At 46.7% G+C, this 17,081-nt stretch overlaps 1 long non-coding RNA gene across 1 annotated transcript; it reads left to right on the top strand.

Moving 5' to 3' along the window:
• Positions 1-184: 184 nt before the first annotated feature.
• LOC310915032 lies at positions 185-11,295 on the top strand. Its single transcript, XR_014591139.1, has 3 exons — positions 185-767; positions 1,323-1,534; positions 11,169-11,295. It is a non-coding gene; the product is annotated as an uncharacterized lncRNA (long non-coding RNA).
• The last annotated feature ends 5,786 nt before the right edge of the window (positions 11,296-17,081 follow it).

The following is a 17,081-nucleotide window of genomic DNA, read 5'->3' as shown; positions in this document are numbered from 1 at the left end:
CGGGGTGAGCGCGCCTGCGCCCGTCCGGCGTCACGGGGCAGGGGGGGCGGCGCGAGTGTGGGGGCGGCTCGGTCGGCAGAGCGCACGCGCGGGAGGGAGCGCACATGTGCGCCGTTGGAGGGGCGCGTGGGAAGGGCGCGTGCGCGGCGAGCGGACCAACGGCCGGCGGCGGGGTGGGGCGCGCGGAGCTCGCGAGCGAGCCGCTAACCCCCGCCCCGCGCCGGCCCAGGGCAGGGCGCGCGCTCGGGGCCGGAAGGGGGCGGGGCGGGGCGGGGCGGGGCGGGGCTCGCGCCGTCGCTCGGCGCGTGCGCAGGGAGGGAGCGAGGGGAGGTGGTCCAGGGAAGGCGGGAGGGATGTGGCGCCGCTCCCGGGGGAATGGTGTCACTAGACCGGGAACAAACCCGCGGTAGCGTTTAGGCTCTGCTCTGACCGCTCCTTAAGTTAGGCTTAAGTCGTTTATCGCCTTGTTCTGTGCTAAAGAGGCCGGGGCTGAGGTAGAAGAAGGGCGTTGGGAGTTGACCGGGCGTCTTGAGCAGCCTCGTGGGGGCTGAGGGGACCGCCGCCATCCCGGGCAGGGTGGGGAGGAGCTGTAAGGCTGCATTCCAAACGTGCCTTGGGAAACTCGGCCGCTCGGTGTCGTGACTTGTGCCGTGTACGGAATTTCTCAGGGAGAATCACAGGACGAGTTTAGGTTGGAAGATGCCTGTGAGATCATCAAGTCCCACCTTTGGCTGAACACCAGCAGGTCAATTACACCGTGGCACCAAGTACTGCCTCCCGTACTTCCTTAAACACCAATCCTGCGGAGTTTGGGAAAGCCTTGTTTTATTTTTAGCTGGGTTCTGTAGTCCGAAAAAAAATTAATCCTTTTGTGAGAAAAGAAAATATTTTCCTAGCGAGAATTCTGTGGGGCTTTTTATTACCAGCTAATTAAACATTCGCAAAATAATAGAATCAAATAAAATGTGCTTCATTCCTGCTAAACAAACGTACAGGCACTTGTACTAAACACTAAACATTAGTGCAAGTGTAAGGTAAGAATTTGCAGAAGCACTTTTATATTTAGTGTAGATTTTCTTACTGTTTTCTTACTGTCCTTTACATTGTTTCAACATAAAGAAAGAGAATGGTCTGCAGTTTTACATCTTGTTTTGTTTTCTTGTTTTATATTTTGTACGATGTTTTATTTTTCTTTGACTGGCGTTTGCCTTTATGGGTTTAAGTAGAGCCGTAGGGGGGAGTACTTGTGGAGTTTTGCTGTCAAGTGCGAAGATTCCACTTGCACTCAGCAGCTGCTGCAGTTTCACTGCCTCTTGTTGTAGGTGACCAAACCCACGGCAGAGCTGGCATCTCCCCGTGTGTTCCATGGCAAATCGTGACGTCTTTGTTCAGCCTCCACCCTGCCCTGGCTTTAAACTGAGGTACTGGCTGGAATCTGAAGCAGCTGACAAATGAAAACACCCTGAGGTGGCAGTGGTGGCTTCTGTCAGCTAAGTACAGCAGATGGCCAGCATCAGCAGTGTCTTATACTGAGGTTTGATGTGTTTATTAAAATTTAGACGGTGATTTTTAGAGAAAAATAAAATTTCTCTCATTTAAATACTGGTTTATAATGCCCTCCCAAGGATGTACTATGTACTGTTTCTGGTTTCTCCTTTCCTTACATGGTTCTGTTCTTCACCTTGTCTCCTTTCCCCAAACTGTCCTTTTTCGTACCTGCTTTTTCTTTCACACTTTTCTGTCATTGGCACTTGGTCATATCATTACGTGTTTTTTATTCCCTTGGCAAGTTCCTACTCATTCTTGTGAGTTCAGTTGCTCTGTTTGTGCCCTTGGCACTCCTGGACAATGGGAAGATAGAGCCTAGAGCATGGTAAGATATTTCTCTTTTACCCAATTTAAGGAATAAAGTTTGCAATTTTTGCTCAGCACATAGAGGGAGTTTTTGGAGATCTTGTCTCTTAACCTGGTATGATTTCAGAGTTGTCTAACACTAAATGTGATTAAGGCAGTAAAAATGCACTTTCACCCTTATATGGATATCCAGAAGAGTTCAAATTATTGTTTAAAAGCACTGTAGTTTTCTAAGCAAACTTGTCTAGTGTTTATTCTTTCAGCAAAATAATATATTCTTGAGTCTTGTCCTCATAGATTGCACTGCTTTGGCTTTGAACTGAAACAAGGATCTAATTTAGTGAGAGTTTTACTCTCACTGCCCTCCTCAAAGCAGCAAATGGGACTTTAGATAAAAGCCTTGTAGGAGGTAGGTATAGCCCCTCTGATGGTACCCAAAACAAGTATCTTGTCCTCCTCTTATAAAAAACTGACTTTTCAATATGTGTCCTAAGTGTTTTAAGGCAACAGGAAAGAATACTTTCATGCTTCAGGCACAGAATTTGCATTCAACTTTAGATTCTGATGCTGCAAAATTCTCTTAGTGATTTTGGATTAAACCTTGCAAAGGACCTGGACTTTTGTGTGGTTCCTTCTGCTGCTTGCCCACCAGAACTGCAGTCCAGAGCCCTGAGTGAGATTTGGGGTCTGGGAGGGCTCCTGGTAGGAGAGCCCTTGTCAAATATTCCCTGATATTCTCATCTGGGTCTGTCCGAGATCCATTTCAGCTCTGCTGCTCTCAAGTTCTACATGGTGTGATAAAAGTTTCTGTAGAGAGCCCTTGGGCTTATTGCCCAGGCCTGGTGTGTGTCCTGTCCCTGCAGGTGTTACGTGTGGGTGGCTGGGCCTGGAAGTTTGCCTTCTTAGCAGAAACTATTTCTTTGGAATCCCCCAAGTTTGAGATTTAGCTAGAAAATATAACTCGGTGTTTCCTCGTCAGCTTCAGGGAATTGCAGTCAAACAGGAAATGAATGAGGGGCAATAATTCTTTAATTATAAATATTTAAAGTATTTTTGCAATCCAGATAAGTTACCTGGACGTGTTGCCTCCTTTCAGTTCGATGTTAATCGAACTAATAAATAGGAAAAAAAGTGAAGTGTACACAATGTTTTTCACTGACAGCAATTGAGAAATATTTCAGTGTTCACAGATACATTATTTCTAAACATAAGCTCTACCAAAGTTAAATAAAGATCCTTTGTAACTTAAAGCTCTAAGCAGATACTAAGATTTTTCTTTTGTTCCACTGGTATTATGATTTGTGAATGCAATTGGTTTTTATTCTAGGCTAATAGGGAAGTTATTGAAATTGACTCAGACTTCAATAAATTTTCTCTCTTGCCTAGGAATTACAACTTTTTGATACATGATGGATTGCGCTAAACTGTTGGACATTTTGCAACCCCAGCTTTATGTTAGCCACAGGAAGCATTTTTAAATAGTATCTGTAAAGTGCCAGTATTGAAGATTTTCTTTTAATTAACACAGCCTGATAGTAAAAAAGGTTTTATTGTTTACCCAGCTTTATAGTTAGCCACAGGAAGCATTTTAAAATAGTATCTGTAAAATGCTAATGAAGATTTTTTTTTAATTAACACAGCTGATTGTTAAGGTCTTATTGTTTAGAATACACACACTGCTTCTGAGTTCAGGAACTGCTTGATCACTTTCACATCTCAGCATTTTCCTTTTCTCTTCAGCTACAGGGCACTGCCATGTGCTAAAATGGCACTGTGAAAGCTAAAACCTTGATGGTCTGTGTTTAAGAGATAAGGAAGAACACGTACCTTTTGAAGGGGAGTGCCAGTTCCTTTAAACTAAGTGCCTGACCGATAACACTGTTTGCTTTTGGTAGCCTACTTAGTCCAGATAGTCTTTTCAGTGCTAGATAATCTTTTGAGCCCAGCCAAACCCAAGTTCTGAGTAATTTGTTTTAAAAAAACATATGGGGGAAAAAAAGATATGTCAAGACCTCAGAGCTCTGTATTTTGAGTCTTCTTGAATGTGGGGAGAAGCAATTTTCTCTCTTGTTTTTGGGACTATTCTTCGTTTGTACAAAGAACTGTATGTGTGTTTACTGAACTTATGAAGGAGAAATAATTTTGGCAACAGAACAGGGAAAGAAGTGTCATTCTCAGGCAGTCATGACATGGGAAAGGTAATAGTTAATTACTTTGTAATGTGCCTGAAGCAAACAAAACAACAAGTTTGTGCAGTGGGATTGTTTTCCCCAATGCCAAGTGCCGCTGAGGAAATAGGAATGTACTGAACCAGGTTTGGTCAGGAATATTGCCTCAAGTGTACTTTGTCTCCCTCTCCTCACTTAAAGAACTGGTTAATTGTTGAGCCTTGGGAAGTACAATCAGGGTTGGAAAGATGGATGGGCAGAGGAAGAGGTACTAGAGCTGGGGCTGGGCCAGGAGCTGTTCTGTGAAGGCTCTGGAGGAGAGGGACAGTGAGATGCAGGAGCAGGGCAAGTCCATGCCCAGCTATCACTGATTGCACTGAGGACAGGCTCAGCTGCTTTGGGTCTTCTGACAGTTCTCTCTCAGAAGAGAGAACTCCTTTCTTGCCAAGAGTGAGCTTTGTACTGCTCCATCCCTGCCCCTAATACAGCCACCTCCTCTCAAGCCACATCTTCTGCTCCATTTCACTCTGCCTGATACAATCTTCCCCCCTCACTAAGAAACCACCAAATCAAGGTGGTGTGAAAAACAGATGGGTGTTTCCCTCTGCCCTTTATTAGCTACAGTCAGAGTTGGTTAACTCTGAGGCTTGCTCCCTTCACCAGTATCTGCAGTATTTCTTCCTGAAGAGCTGAAGTACTCTAATCAGAAACATTTGAGTATCATGCTGCTGTTCCTGAGTGTCCTTGAAGTGCCATGCAGTGACTGTTAAATGTTGTGACTTGGGGACACAAAGTTACTGCACATTTCTATGCAACACCTAGATTGTAGACTGTTAAAGATGCAGAATTTTAGGGAGGGGGTGGAGGGGATGGTGTAGGGAAGGGACAGGAAGAAAGCATGGTAAGTATCCTATTCCATTCTCTCCCCAGGTGAGGATACTGTATCATCCCTACTGAGATCTTTCAAGCTTTTTCATATAAATCCTCCAAGAATGGCAGTTGTCTTCTCTAAGGCAGTCTGTTCTGGGGCCTTACTCTCATTAACTTGGAAAATGTTTTTCTAATGTCTGAACCAAGTTTCCATTTTTGCAGTTCCTTCTCGTTCTATCCCCAGAATATTTTCTATCTGTAGAATTTATTTATTTATTTATTTATTTGTTTATTTGTTTATTTATTTTTAAAATAGTTTTTTCTAACAGAGCCATGCTGGTCTTCCAGGGTGTGCATTGGAAAGTGTTCTGCCTGTGGTGCTGGCTCAGGGAGTGGGTCAGACTGGAGTGACTTCTGGCATGAATAGATAATCAGCTTCAGATCAGATGGGCACTGCTGAATTAGCATGTGTACTGACTGGATACTGATTCCTGTGCCAGTATATGCCAATCTGTGATTCTCTGTTCCAGAAGAAGCTGCTACTGCAGTGCTGTGTGCACACCTTGTGCATGATGAAGTGCCAGACCTTTCGTGTTGTGGGGATTTTGTGTGGCTATTCCCTTTACAAAAGGCTGATGGTAGTACCATAAGAGTGTGTTGTGTGAGAGAAAACATGGACTTTCACTGGACCAGCTGCAGGTCATTCAATTGCCAGGAGAATCAGAAGGAACAAATAGCAAAGGGTGCTTTGGTCAGTTTCACAAGATAAAGTCCTTTAGCTGTTCATTGTGACTTGAGATTACCCATATATAGGACAAATTTCTGTGTTCTGTGGATAATGCTTTGCCCTGAAGTTTTCTCACAGGTCTCAGTGCAGGCTCTTAGACCATTTTATTATGGTCCTGCCACCTTTGAATCAGTAGCCTGTAATCTCCAGTGCTGCAATCCTGCTGGTCTGAGGTGCCAGCCTGCAGCTCCTCTAGCACAGCCCTGCAGGCCCTGCCAGCCTGTGATTAATTATATCAGCTCACACTGTGAGCCAGAGAAAACTGCAGGGACCATCTGAAAACCAAGTACAGAGAGGAAAAGTCAAAATGAAACTGAGGTAGAACGTGGTTCACAGGCCTGTGTGAAACTGAGGGAAGGCAGAGAGGCAGAGTGGGTGGCAGGGCTGGGCTGTTTGTCTCCTGCAGCCTGATGCTGAGCATTGGGGTGGGTCTGCAGGGGCAGTGTGGCATGGGAAGAAGGATGGTTGCTGAGGAAGGAGGGTGCAGGATGTGGAGACACATACTTGAATGAGAATTTGTTGTCTCTCTGCTGGCTTGGTTGAGTTCTCGCAGGTCACGTTGGTTGATATGTATCGGCTCCACCTGGACCCACCCAAGGATCTTGTGGATCTGTTTGACAGGCTCCCTTTTCCCCCTGCCAGCACAATTTCTGTGCTGTGCTCCCATTTCCAGTGTGACTTTGCATCAGTGGCAGGAGGGTCTGGGCAAGCATGGTTTGTGTTTGAACACATGGCCTGAGATCTGAGGCAGGAAGAGACCTGCAAATAGCAGAGAGAAGGTGCAAACAGGATTGAAAGGATCTGTGATGGAAGAGAGCTGATGACATGAAGGATAAAGGGGCAGATGGAGAATGAAAAGAAGCAGATAATAAAACCTCCAAGGTCCTGTGTAGGGTCAGGGGTTGTTGATTTTTGTGAGTCCCTTCCAGTTCAGAATATTCTAAGATTCTACATAGGAAGTGCCATGAAACTCTGACTGAGGCACAGATGACAGAACCTGCATAACGCCCCTCCTCATTTAAGTTAAACAGTTGTTTGGACAAGTATGTTCCACTGTGAGGAGTTTATTTCAGTAAATACTTCTGCCTTTAACCCAATTTTAGGACATTGCAGCTCAATTTATTGTGTTGCCAAACTGTGGGCCTTGCTTGAGAGAGCCAGACTGCTTGCCCATTGCATGACATGGGTTTTGTGGCCAGAGCTGACCCTGTTCCCCTCTCCACTTCTGACACCACAGCAAAGCTCTTCTTTTGGCTCAAAGGGATGGGACTGGCTGTCAGCCACTGCCCTGTAATAACAGCTCTTACCAGTGTTAGGTGGAGAGCAGGGTGCTGCCGTTGTTGCATACTGTGATAACTGTTCTGTTGAGGTATGTTTTGTGGTGCGTCTGGCTTCCAAAGCACTTGGGGCTACAGTTGGGATCCACTGTGGCCAAACCCGGTGTTTTTGCAGACTGGGAGCGTGGCCCTGCCTGGCCATCCTTTAGAGGGCACTGACTGACTGTGGTTCCATCATCTACTGAACATACCCAGGAACTTGTTGCCAGTGAGAGAAGAACCATTTCCCTTTCCTGCTCCCTTCTTCCCTTGTCCTCAGGGCTTTCACCCATTCTCCACCTTGTCCTGACCACTTCCCTTTTAAGGGCTGGTTGGTTGCAGGATTGGTTTTTATTTTTTGCACTGAGTTAATTTGGGATGTTTTAGTGATTTAGATAAACTCCCAGAGTCAGAGCTGACACAACATATCAGCAGGGTGTGTGGCCCAGAGACAAAGGGAAGCTGTTCCGGTGCTGATAAAGTGCTCAATGGCCTCCTGTAGAACTATGTCATTTGCAGTACCATTCTGGAAGAATAATTAACACTAGTTTTTGGTCACCCTGTTTGCCCTAAAAAGGGGGAAGAGCAGAAGGGAAGGGGAGGGATTTAAGGGATGAGTATTGGTGAAAGGACTGAAGAGAGAGATGCATCATGGAAGGGCTTCAGGTCCTGGGGCTGGGAAGAGGATTTCAGTGACCATCCAGAGCAAGGGGGATGGCACTAAGACCTATAAGAGGGCAGGATTAAATGTCTAACATGTTTGACTTCTGTCCCCTTTGTTCTCATAGAAGAGCAGGGCCCAGCTGGTGTGGAAAATAGATGGTATGTCTCTGGCTAAGCACCTGGGTCTCTCGACCCAAATTCCTCTCCCACTGCTGCCATGTTATCAGTGTTAGATAAAACACACGTAGTTTTTTTGTCATGTAAGGTCATCAATTTAGACTCCTAGAACTGCCTCCATCCCTCTTGCCAGGTTTGTATCTTTCCCTTTGGGCTTTGTATGTGTCTGCAAAGAAGGAAAGTGAGTGAGCAGAGGAAGAGGAGCCCTGGGCTGGAAGTGGAGGAGGAGCTCTCCTGCCAGCTGAGACAAACCACAAAACCAAAGGACCCATCTGGAGGTGATCCTTGGCCCCTCAACAGCTGTTCTCCTCCCAGCTGAGAGTGACTCTGCTCCCCCTGGTGCAAGGGAGTCAAACCTGTCCAGTTTCCTGCAGCCCCAAGGGGCAGGTAACAAAATGCCAGGTAAAGCAAAAATTAGCAAAAGATGTAACAATATATAAGTTCCCCACCCTTTCTAGGAAAGATGACAACTCACTGCCTTTGACTGGGGTGCTGAAGCAATTGGGCTGTTATTTTAAAGCAAGCATTGAACTGGGACTGCTCGAGTTTCAGCCATCCGTGCAGAGAAGCAGAGCAAAAGCATTGGCTGCTGGAGCCTGTGGCATATGCTGCCTGCTTGTGGGTGGCTTAGAGGCATCTGAACATTTTGGTGCTTTTCTGCTTCTAGAAATGTTCATCCTGCCCTAAGCATCCATACCTTGATGTGCATGCATATGTTGCATGCAACTGCCCAGCTTATGGGTGTTCTAGTGAGAAATCCCAAATCCTTAGTTATGATGGTGTGTTGTTCCCCTGCAAGCTCGCTGGAGATCCTCATGATGAATGCCTGGTGAGAGCTTCCTCTCCCAGGCTGGTGCATTTGGTGGATGTAGTAAGAGGCAGACACTGGTGGCTGGGCCCAGAGAAGTGAGTTACCAGCAGTTCATTGTGACATCAGCCTTGCTCTGCCTTGGCCAGGACTGGGTGCCAAGGGTTTTGTATGGTGTAGGATGAGCTCTGCTCCACAGTTGTGAGGGAGGGTCTGTAGTGACGCAGAGTCCCCAGGCAGGTGCAGGGGAGAGGCATTTTATTGCAAAAACCAGACCTTTTTAAGCAGTTAGGCCTTTATCATTACATAGTTTAAATCATAATAAACATAATTCAACCAACCACTATACACCACAATGTGAACATGCAATGGTTGTGTAACTTGTTTTTCTACCTTTAATTCAGCTGAGCCTCTTTCCCACAGTCCTTTTCTACTTAGCAAAAATAGCAGGCCTAAGCCATGATTTTACAAGACCTTCCTTTTGTATGGTTTTACCTATATGCAATACACAGTGAGCTGATGACTGGGAGGAGAAGGGGTGGGCAAAGCATGGCACCAGGGCTGTGTATAACCCATCCAAAAAGGGACTGTAAGAAAGAGAGCATGGAAGGAATTACATCTAGCCCAGCACTACAGACTTCGCTCAAAACAGCTTCAGAAGCATCTCTGATACTCTCTTTGCTTGGCCTGCATAGTCTGGGGAGCATCCTGAGTTGCTCTGGGGCAAACCCTTCCATCCTGGTTCCTACTACATGCACATAAAGCCTTCCTCCTCATCTGCACTTGCTATGTCTGTACAAGTGACAGGACCCTCTGAATAAGCACAGAGGATGTCATCCACTGAGGATGTGGCAAAGGCCTATGGACAAGCAATACTCGAAACATGCCTGCTTAAGATGAAAGATGAACCATTAAAATGCTGGTGATTCTTAACTACAGTAGAATGAGAACAGCAAAACCCAAAATTAGAGGAAAATTAAATAGAAACAGCTCCTAAAAATATCATTGCAAAAGCAACCCAAAGAAATATATAAATGTAGGGGTAAAAAATGGTCTTTTCATATATTGCAAGCTGCCAGTTTTTGAAGGCATCAGGAAACAAGATGTTGAGCAGTGGAATGAATAAAACCAGGCTCACAAAATGCAGCTCTGCTGTGCTGCCTGGTGCATGAAATCTCACTGCCAGTGCTGCTGCTGCTGGGCCAGAGGCAGGTGAGGGTGTGGCCACCCCAGCTGAGCCCACATGCTGAGGGGTGGCTGGGGCATGTGCTTGAGTGGCCACCAGACCAAGCTCCTACCAGGTGAGCTCAGCCTCCTTTCCATGGGCAGGGCTGCTGCTGTCTCTTTCTTCTATGGCCAGCTACCAATTCTCAGTAAATTTATCAGAACTCCACTGTATTTGAAGCATCTTGGCCAAATTTGATCAAGGTTACCTAGGGACATGGGGGAAAGAAACAAGCATTCAGGCCTTGGGATTATACAAGACTCTTTCCTATATGAGATGCAGACTGAAAATAAATCCAGAGCTCAGAAAAGTAGCAAATGTCTCTGGCTGTTGCAGAGTGTCAGAGGCTGAGACAAGCAATCTGCTTTGTGGCACAGAGGCACGCAGTACTTCTGCCAAACATGACACTGAGCTGGGCATGCAGCACCAGAGGGGATGGATGAGCATCCCAGTGCAGATCTTCACCTACTGGGAGTCTGGTGGTGCTGTTTTCTGCTGCTCTCAGCCTAGATTGTGCCAATTGTGTGTGAGGGCCTCCAACAGGTCAGATGCCCCAGTGCTGAGGGCAGGGATGCTCAGGTACTTCAGTGATCTTGATGTGGAAGTCTTCAAGAACGTGCACTTGGATTTGGAACAGCAGAAATGCAAAGTCAAACAACAGGTCTTTGATCATCACAAGGATCTGACTTACTCTTGGATGTAGACTGGTTTCTTCTAGTTGGCTAGGCTTTTTCTCCGGTATTTTTTTCTGTAAGAACAAGTCTCTTTCATCCAGCTGCACCTTTCAGCTCTGCTGCTCATGTTTTTGTGCTCCTGCCTGTGGTACATTCTACATGGGCATGAATAAGCTGGTATCAGTACAGCACACTGGCAGACTGTCAAGGGATCTGCAGCAAACAGTGAGCACGGTGATCCAAAATCATCTTTCATCTCATGATGGCAAAGAACAAAGCCCAAGGGCACTGATGCCAGCTAGCATAGCTAGGCAGGGAGGGATGGGGGAGTTCTAACTCCTCCATGTCTTTTCTACATCACTGCCACATGGAGTTCATGCTGGGAATTGTTCAGCAATCCCTGTGCTCTCTAGTGTTGCAGCCAGCTTCACATGGCAGCAGCACAGCTTCCCTGGAGTGAAAAGAAGGTTAACAACAGCCTCTGCTTCCTGCAATAGTGCCACAGCAGCCAGGTTACTGGTCTTCAAAAACAAGTTGTCACTTGTTCAGCTGTTTTGCATAAAAGCGATTCCTCCTTAAGAGGTGGCTGGGCAGCTCAGACTTAACAGCTTCAATTTCTTCCCCAGGGCACAGTCAAGATGTTGCCAAATTATTATCAAAAATTCCCAAATCCAAGAGGAAGTCTTTGCCTTGGGGGTCCTGGTGGACAACAAGCTGCTTGTGAGCCAGCCGTGTCCTTGTGGCCAAGAAGACCAAAGTTATCCTGGAGTGCATTAGGATAGAGTGCCAGGAAGTTGGGGTAGGTGATTCTGTCCCTCTGCTCAGCCCTGGTGAGGCCTCACCTGGAGTTCTGAGATTTCCAGTTCAAGAAAAACAAGGAAATACAAGAAAAACAAGGAGAGGGTCCAGCAGAGGGAAATGGCAGTTAGTTAGGGTTAGAAGTGGCCTCTGAGGGTCATCTAGTCCAGTTGATTAGGGGTTTGGAACACCTCAGTCTTGAGGAAGGAGTGAAGGAGCTGGGCCTGTTTAGCCTGGAGAAGGAAAGACTGAGGGGGACCTCATCAATGTCTGTAAGTATCTGAAGGGAGGGTGTAAAGAGGATGGAGCCAGGCTCTTCTGGTGGTGCCAAACAACAGGATGATAGGATGCAGGAAGAAACTGGTGCACAGCAAGTTCTGTCTGAACACGAGGAAGAACTTCTTTACTGTGAAAATAACAAAGCACTGGAATAAGCTTCCCAGAGGAGCTGTGGAATCTCCTGGAATGATTCAAAAGCTAGCTGGACACAGTCCTGAGTAATGTGCTCTGGAGACCCAGCTCATGCAGAAGTGGAACTAGATGATCTCCAGTGGTGCCTTCCAACCCTGTCCATTCTGTGATTCTATGAAGAATCCACAGCTACCCTTGGGCTACAGAAATGTGGAAGAGAAAAACAGGGCTGGCTTCCCATGGGTTTTCATTCTCACTTTCTGAGTAATTCTGTCATTTTGTGTGTGGAAACCATCTTGTATTCTGCTCCAGAAGGATCAACCCCATGAAGGCATAAGTGTCTCAAAACAGACCACAGGAAATTCTGCTGCTAATTAGCTTTAGCTTTCCTGATTTTCTGTATAATTTTGTTTGCCCCACCTTCACAGATGAAGCCTTCTTCCCCTGTAGCCAAATGGTGACTGTTTGGGACTGGAGCACCTAAGTGAAAGGCTTTCTTTTCTGCATTTTTCCCCTTGGAAAGGGATTTGCCTCCTTGCTTTACCTGATGTCCAGTTACCTGTACCTGGCACTCATCTCCACTCTTCAATTTTCCTGCCTATCCCCTTTCCATCTTTGTTCTTGTTGCTGGGTCCATGTAAAAGCCAGTATTTTTTATAGCCAGAATGTGTCACTAATCCACTGCCAGGGAGCAAAGAGGAGTCCTGACATGTATTGCTTGGCTTATCAGAAAGCAGGATTGTATGGTGAGAAATCGCAACAGGCAGGAATGCACAGCTGGTTGTGCAACTCCCTTTCCTGAAGGAAAGAGTTTGCCATTACCTAAACAGAGCAAGTTCAAGCAGCCCTGTGCTCCTTCCACACTGCTGTGTCGAGGCTGTGCCACGGGGGGGGGATGGAGATGGCCTGGAAATGCTGTGTTCTGGCTAACACAACAGGCTGCCAGCACATTGTGCAGGTGGGGAACAGATTTGGGCCATCTCCAAGCACCTCTGAGCAACCTGCAGGAAGTGCTTGATGCCAGCTGAAGAGCCGTGGGGAGAAGTGAACCCAGCCGAACCTATCTGCCTGTGTGGGTGAACCCCCTAGCTTATTTCACTGCCAGCCCTGCTGCTGGTGAGGTACTCTGCAGCTCCCCTTTCCCCCGTGGCACTGCTCACACCACATGCATCTGCAAATTGCTTCTCTTCATCCCCCTTTTCCCTCTCTCCAGGATGGTCAGAACAAGAGTCCCATCCAAGAGTTTCCTGTTCTCTGAGTGGTTTTGTTTTTTAATTATTGTATTGTTTCTTGCTCAGCCTCCTGACAGATCCCTCCCTAGCTGTTTGCTTGGACCATTTGAAGCCCCTTGGTTCCTGCCGCACTCTTTGCTGCCACAGAAGTTTCTGGCCAGGTTGCAGTTGCAGAACATGAATTGCCAGCTCTGAAGAACCTGGCACAGTTTCCCATGTCCCAGTCCTTCCCCTGCAAGCTGCTACCAGACAGGTCGTTTTAAGCCACAACCTGTTTTTTAAGTATTTCCTATTGTTATTGTGGAGATTCTGCAAGATTTTTTTTTCTCAGTCACTGAGGAAATCAGCCTGAAAGACAAACTGGGAGCCGAGGGGTCCAAGCTTGGTCTTAATTGGTGCAGAGTGTCCTATGCCTCATCAAGGTCCTGGAGCACATGCTGCCCCCATGAGCTGCTCATGAACTGGATTGTGCCTTGAATCTCTGCCTGGGGATGATTCACGGACTGAAAACCAGTAGGTATCACACCTACCTCCTTATGACCTTCACATAGATGGTGGAGATGAAGTTTGGCTTGGTTGTGAAGCCAGGAGTGAGTATCTGGACTAAATACAGATCTTAGACCAGGAATACAAGATTTGAAGCAGTCAGGTTAGAATGGTAGAATAGAATCGTAGAAGAAGCTGTGTTAGAAGGAATCTCTTATAATCATCTTGTCCAACCCAGGGACATCTTCAAGTATATGAGGTTTCTCAGAACTCCAAGCTGACCTTGAATGTTTCCAAGGATGGGTCATCCATTACTTCCCTGCACAACTGTTCTAGTGTTTCGCTACCATCATCATAAAAAAAATTCTTCATTATATCTTAAGTTCCATTCCATATGCTGAGCTTGGCTTGACCCTACACAAGGTAACACATTTCAGATTACCAAAGCTCCCAAATTGCTGTCCATCAGCTGAACCATCAATTGTGGACTAATGTGCTCTTCATGCAGCCAGTGAAGTGTACTAGTCTGAAGCCCAAAAGAAAGTGGGAACCACTCCAGAATATTGGGCTGGGTCTGGATCTGTGTCTGTCCCTTATCATGAAGGTCTTGCAATTAAGTGCTCATGTACATCCATGTCTCTCAACATCTTTGAAAAAATACATAAGCAACAGAATGGTGCTCAAGCTGTTACCTTCACTATTCTCCATGAACTTAGTTTCACCCTTAACAAAGCTGTCCCAAGATAAATGAATAGTTGGCAACCTCTGTTCCCAGCTTTGGTGTGAGAGCCAGCCCACAGAGGCTCTCCTGGCTCTGCTGGCTCTGCTCCTACCATTCTTTAGTCCACTATCATAGTAGTGGTACAAAGGCTTTCTCCTTGCTGTCAACAGGGATGATCACACCCAAGGCTACATTTATATACCGTTATCTCAAGTGTCAGATCAACCAGTTAGAAGTAGTTACCTTTATCTCTCCCCCTGTGCCTTTCAGCTATTGCACCAGGAAAATCTGTGTTTCTCAGAAGAGCCTTGTTCTCCACTGCTGTTACAACCAGGATCAGGTTGGTGATAGCCTGCCTGCTGCATCCCCCCTGAGCACTTGGCCTGGGGCCTGCCCTGCCTGAGCAGGGGGCAGAGGGCTGACAGGGATTTTCTACCTGTGCCCTGCCCTCTGTGTCACTGTCAATCACTCGGAGCCTGAAGGAGGTGGCCAGAAGCATTGGTGCCAAGATGCAACTCCTAGGCACTACTGCTGCTGCTATTTATCATTTCCCCTGTCTGTGCCATGTGGATGAGTTAACAGGATAGCTGTTCTGCTAGGCAAGGTGTATTTGTTTTTACCACTGCTATATCTTGCTTTGCTGTATCTTGCTTTGTCTTACTTTGATAAGAAGTTGTTGGGTTGGTTTTTTTTTTAATTAAATACCTCACTAATTTCTGTAAACAAGGAGGGTGAGAACATGTTGGAGAAACTTAAAATGTTTTCAGTGAAATCCAGTATCACAGAGCAGAGGTGCAGAGACTGTGAACTGACCACGACTCACCACTTCATCACTCTGAAGAACCATATCCAGAGATGGCAGTATTTGCCACTTGATGGCTCTTCCTTTGTACATTCTTGGTGGCCCAATCCAGAGGTTACTGGCTCCTTACACTGACTTTTGTGGGAGTCTTCATGTGCCCTTTTGTCTCTGCTGGACCAAGTTTGGCAGGCTCTGCTGTATGACAGAGCCTGCCAGGTAGACCTGTCCAGTCATTAGTTTCTCTGACAGCAACAAGGTTTGAAACATTTCTCTGAAATCCAGTAACAATCCAGAAGGGAATGAGATCCTATCTGCAAGAGCTTGCCTGGAGAGCAGAGTGGAAAATTATAGCCCTATAGAACACCATTTACAAAAGATTGGTGCAAGAACTTTTTGGCTAATAAACACTCCATACCTTGTGTTTTGAAAAGCAGAACTATAATTTACAGGGGGGCTTGATCCGGAAGCTGGGATCTCAAAAATGGCATATGTTTCTGTAAACATCTGATTCATGTCCAAAATTTGCTGCTAGTTTCCACTTCACTGTATCTCAGGACTGAATGTGGGAGGATGGGCTCTGCTTCCCCTGAAGTTCAAGCTGTTTGGGTCTGGGCACCTCTCTTATTTTATCTGTACAATTATTACTCCAGCTTGAATCCAACCTGTTTATTTGACAGGCTGAATTTGAGCTGATGGTTACAAGCCTCTATCCTGAGAGGACCTTTCTTCCAGCGGTGCCAGAATCCTCCCTGCAGACCTGGGCAGCTTGTCACCCCAAAACAACATGGGGTGGAAAGCCACATTTAGGGTGTGTAACAAAAAAAGGAGTTTAAAAAAGCTGTCTCTCCTAACTTGTTGCCCTGTGATGTCTTGCATGCAGGTGACCATAGCAATCCAGAGGAGCTTATTTTTTTTGTGAAACAAGCTGATTGCTCCTTTCTTGAGTTCTCTTTCAGCCTTCACTTTTGCAAGAGCTGATTGTCATCCCCGTTCTGTGAGTAACGAATCAGTGGCACACAGATCTTACCGCCTTTACTGCTTCTCTGGCTTCCTTCCTGTTGCTTCACACCCTTTAGAGGTTTTAGAAAGAAAGTAATAGCAGAACAGGAAAGATTGTCTGTAAATGCTCATCTACTTTTGCTGATCTCCTAATGGCCATGTCCTGCAACCTTCATGGAGAAAGGAAGGATGTCACCAGGCTTTTAAATTCACTTCATTTTCCTGGCAGAACTGCCCCTCTGCCCAGGGGAAGCTTACATCTCTTGGGTCTCCTGCCATCCACTTTCTTGGGGGCACAGGGTGGAGGGCTGCTCTTCTTTCTGTGTTAAAACGTGCAAAATTTTACTCTTGAGGACAGCTTCTCCTCTATAAACCAGGTGATGCCCTGAAGGAATGTCTAAGATTGCTCCCAGTTGGATATGAATAACTGAATGAAAAAGCCTCAGCCTGCTCCCACCAGCCCATGGTCCATCCCCTCAGACATGTCCCCAAGGCATGTCCCCAGAGCACAGCCCCTCTCTCTGCAGGCTGCCAGTGCTTGCAGGGCATCCATGTCCTGGGCCGGAGCTGGGCTGGGTGCAGGCAGAGGAGAGGCTGACATTACCCCTGCCGTGGTGGGAGAAGCTCAGCACAGGGTTCCTGGCTGGCTGGGGCTGCCTTTCAAAGGCCACCAAATGCACATTCCCAGTACCACCTCACTACTGGGGATGAGAGGGAAGGTGTGTGGGAGCAAAGACAGCCTGTGTTCCAGGCACTGTGCTGTGAGTGCTGGGTATTCACCATGTTCATGCTTGTAACGGCACCACCAGCTTGTGGCCAGTGACTAAATAACCCCAGTTTTTTACTATTCCAGCACATGAGCTCCTTTTTCAGCAAGATGATGCGGTCCCTGGGAAGCTCCAGCACTGATGAAGCAGCTGTCTTGCTGGATTTCCCCTCCTGCTGCTGATGAAAACCACTGCTTCCTTCCACAACCCCCTCTGGCCCCACCCTGGCCTGTTCCCTGGGGCAGCCGGATGCCTGCTGATCTGCCCAGTGCTACCTTCAGCCCCTGGCAGAAATACTGAGTCCCCACACCATTTTTTGTGCT

This window comes from Zosterops lateralis (assembly GCF_965231275.1).
Source record: "Zosterops lateralis genome assembly, chromosome: 1".
Lineage (NCBI taxonomy): Eukaryota > Metazoa > Chordata > Aves > Passeriformes > Zosteropidae > Zosterops > Zosterops lateralis.
Note: the sequence above shows the minus strand (reverse complement) of the source record. Positions and strands in the feature narration are given on the sequence as shown.